Consider the following 4,557-nt stretch of genomic DNA (forward strand, 5'->3'; position numbering starts at 1 on the left):
TGTTTATACTTGATATTTAGAATAACATTGTTCGTTTGAAAAAAAATTACATGTATTGAGTTTAATTGTCTGTTGGGTATAAAGAACACTAGATTCATATTTTTAACTGTGGAAGTAATATTTTTGCTTTGATAATAATCAGGGAAATAATATTTAAAACATATCGTTAAATTGAACATTTTTGTTTGTAATATATTTTGTTTTAATTAAAATAAGATACTCGTAATATATGAAGTTATAAACGACTTAATTCATGTTATTAGTCATTACATTTATTTTTAAACATTGTATATTATGCATTAAAAATGTGTTCTATTTAATTCAGAATGAATGGACCTATTTGACATTTCATCATTATTTTGGACTTACAGAAAAATAAAATGAAGTAAATATAAATAAACCTTACACCTAGTTTTCGTTCTCAGAAAAAAAGTATTTTTAAGTATAAATAATTTTATCGATTTTGAAGTAAAAATAAAGATAATAAAATTGACACACTGGATAGTATAAGAATATTAGAAAAGTGCTTAATAATTGAGCTACGTCCTATGTGTGTATTACTAACAAGATTAAATTAAGGGTAATGTTTCAGTCATTACTTCGTTTTAGAGTACAAAAGTATTTTTAGATACTTCTAAAAGTAAAAACAAGATGTGCTAATGGTGACGGTCAATAATCGGAGATGTTCCATAAAGATGCAGTCATAAAAAAAACTAAATCAAGGAGATTATTAGGGTGGTAGTTATTATATCTGAACACTAATCAATAGAATTGAAATACGGAAATAGTTCAGATAGCAATAATTCAATATACATTTGTTAAGACTTACAGTGTATGGAAGTATCTGTTTTAAAAAGATAATAAATAATATAAAGGCAATCGAGGATTAAGGTTGAAATTACACTTAACGATATTTATCTAATATTATTTCAAGGTTTTCATTAACCACACTTATTAATAAAATAAGAACTTAGGTACCAACAATATTTGATTTATAGAACTGCTCAATTGCGTGAATATTTTGGTGGTTTTTAACAGAAACATCACAAAAAAAAATATATATCAACTGTTACAAGAATAATTTTTCGTAAAAATTGCTAAAAATTATATGTTCCAATATTATAATTAATTATCAGTTCTTATGAAAAAAAGTACACCAAATTTTTGATGACATATTACGTTCCCATAAATTAGAATGTATCTTTAAATTAATCCCCCTTCCCTCATTATATTATTAGGGACAGCTTAGAATTATTATTGAAATTTACATTTTTATTTTTATAGATCAGACATTGTGCATTGTGATATATTTAACCATCTTAACAAGAATGAATATGATATCAATAAATATAGGTAATATTATAAGTACAATAATTAGTGATTAAATACAAGTACCTATATAATGCATGGGATAAGATCACGTAATATATTAAATAGTAAATTACCAATTAGCACACTTCGTAAATGCCTTAACTGTAGTCTTATATTATAATGATTAATCGGAAAACCGATATTAGCTATGTTCATTAGAAGGTAATAATTTATAATTATAATTTATAATAAAGAAACCTATAGACTTTTGTGCATGTTTCTGAATGGCATTGATTATTCATCCTACAGTAAAACCAGGTATCGATATCAATCTCAGCATTTTAGATGGTTTGTGGACGATAAATTATAATACATTACTGTGTTGGTAAAAATATCAGTAGTATGTTTTAGTAGGTTCTGTATCCCCCGCAAATCCCATAAATACCCCGCCCAGCCTAAAGTTCTATGCTTTCGCGACCATGCTCAGCAGTGCCCCCTCCCATCCATGCCTATAACTCACATGCCCCCCTTCTTATCTATTCCTATCACACACCCCCCCCCCCTAAACTACTATTATCATTGAAAATTAAAAGTAGTATTCTAATATACTATAACATATTTTATAAGATTTAATTAAAATAATATACTGATATTTATTTCGAATATAGCATATACGTTCTGAAATAATAAATTAGTTGATTATAGTTCATAGAAAGCTGACAACTGGTAAATATTTATAATTTATATAGATTATAATAAATAAGTAATTATTAAAGATATCTCATTATTTTCAATCGATATGAAATATGAAAGTCTATAATGTATAACTTATACCTAATAACTATTAACACTATAATGATGTATAAGTTATAGTAAACAAAACGATTTATAATTACTTAATATATATTTAGATGTAAATATATCGATTAACGTCCATCATATAGTATTAGTAGTTACACTATTATAATAACTTATATATTACTTATTATAACAGTTTTCTGACATCTATATGTTATTATTTATGAAATTATACATTCCCATTTAGTTAAAAGTCATTAGGAAAATGCAATTTAGAGATTTTACATATAGTACATCGCTTTCCAATTTCTTGATTATAGATATTAATATAATATATTACGAAATATTATGAAAAATAGAAATTTATTACCAGTGTTCGGACTTATCTAGATAAATTTATCTAGATATTTATCTAGATAGTTTTTTGTTCATCTTTTATCTTATCTAGATAAATAGTTATAAGGTATCTAAACGTTTATCTTAGATAAATAATTTACTAATCTAAATAAATTCATCTAGATACTTTTTTTATTGATGAAAATCGTAAGAATTGGCCAAACGATTTTTTTAAATTTTTATTAAATGTATTATTTATAAATAATACAATTTATAATAATATGTACAAATAACGTAAAATAACGACTGTGTTAAACTCATTTCCCATTGTCACATATCGTCATATCGATATCGTAGCCTGTAGAAATTAAAAATGTACAATTCGTCTATTTTAAGAATAGATGCTTGCCGTTGTCTGGTTATTATCGACGGTTGTTAAATGATAATTATTATTATTATAACAAAGTATAATTAATATTAACATTTAATTTAAAAATGTGATTTACTTGTTCTATATAATATGTTAATCCATTAACATATAATAATATTTTTTACACACTAAAAAAAATAAAATGAACAAAAAATAACTATATTGTTATTTCAGATTATGGTAAAATAATTTTAAAAAAAATGTATCTTTTTTTATCTAGATAAAAAAATATCTATCTTTATCTTTATCTAGATGAATATGAGTTTAGTCATCTTTCATCTCTATTTAGATACTTTTCAGTTGCATCATCTTTATCTTTATCTAGATAGAAAAATACTTATCTAATCCGAACACTGTTTATTACCCGATACTATAACTATATGGAGATGGAAGGTATATCATATATAAGAGAGTCGATTTCACTCAAAGGAGTTATACTGTTTTTCAAGCTCTTGAAAACAGTCTACATGTTACTATTATTCTAGTGTTTTTTACCTATCAGTAAAAATGTTCAATTGTGGTGTTTGTGATAAAGTTTTCACTGTGAAGTCTAATATGTTGAGACATGTAAAACCTCATGAACAGATTAAATTTCCATGTGATGTGTGCAAGGTAATACATGTTTTCACCTGAAATAAATCACGTGAAGGTTTTCCGTCTAACTATGAACTCGACAAATATTACAGGTGTACAGGGTGTTGGAATTTCAACAGTCGGCATGGCTTGCTAAATATATAAATCTAAATACCGAGATGAGAAAGAAGGCCACTAATGAATTTGAACGTGATTTCTTCAAACTGTTGAACAACGCCGTGTTTGGTAAATATTTCAGACGATTCGTCATTATCGTTTAATCATACTCATATTGATATTATTCGAAATTCCAGGAAAAACGATGGAATGCGTTCGAGATCGTATTGCCATGGAGCTGGTATCGTGTCCTTGTCAAATGTGGTAACTTATAAATAAACCCACATTCAAACACGTCACCACGTACACCGAGAATCTGACCGCCGTATCCCTACAAAATAGTGTCATACATTTCTCCAAGCCTATTTATATATGGTTTACCGTCCTGGAAATAAGCAAGGAGTTAATGTACGACTACCATTACAGTGTGATGCGGCAACATTACAAAGATTCGATTAGACTGATGTATATGAATACAGGTATTTACGATATAATAAATATTATTTACACTTATATATCTAACACACGTCTTTATAGATTCCCTGGTATATCGAGTGTACACTGAAGATTTCTATAAGGACCTGGTGGACAACCCAGCGCTCCTCGAGCGGTTGGAAACCTCGAATCTCCTCATAACACATCCGTGCGGGCAGGACCCGTTTGGACCAATTTTCCTAACACACAACTCGTTTGGACCAATTTTGAAGACCCGTTTGAACTAAAAAATATTAGTTTTATACAACTCGTTTAGACCAGCATTTTCCTTCCCATTTTATAGTGCACTATATGTACTAACCAAAATACTAATACTAACCTAGTAAGGTTAAGGTATAGGAACTGGGCTTCGATGTCACCACTGCGCATACGTAGAATATAGTGTTTGCGATAGTAATATATAGGTAACCCCAATTATTGTCAATTAGTATTATCGCACCGGCCGATAGGGCCGTGTCGTAACAGATATCATTTATATCATGTATTATATTAATTGT

General features: G+C 27.7%; 1 pseudogene; it reads left to right on the top strand.

The window, feature by feature from the left end:
• The first annotated feature begins 3,382 nt into the window (after positions 1 to 3,382).
• LOC149058293 (uncharacterized) lies at positions 3,383 to 4,287 on the top strand (annotated as a pseudogene).
• The last annotated feature ends 270 nt before the right edge of the window (positions 4,288 to 4,557 follow it).

This window comes from Diuraphis noxia, unplaced genomic scaffold (assembly GCF_037042655.1).
Source record: "Diuraphis noxia isolate RWA-SAM2 unplaced genomic scaffold, SU_Dnox_SAM2 contig0002, whole genome shotgun sequence".
Classification (NCBI taxonomy): Eukaryota; Metazoa; Arthropoda; class Insecta; order Hemiptera; family Aphididae; genus Diuraphis; species Diuraphis noxia.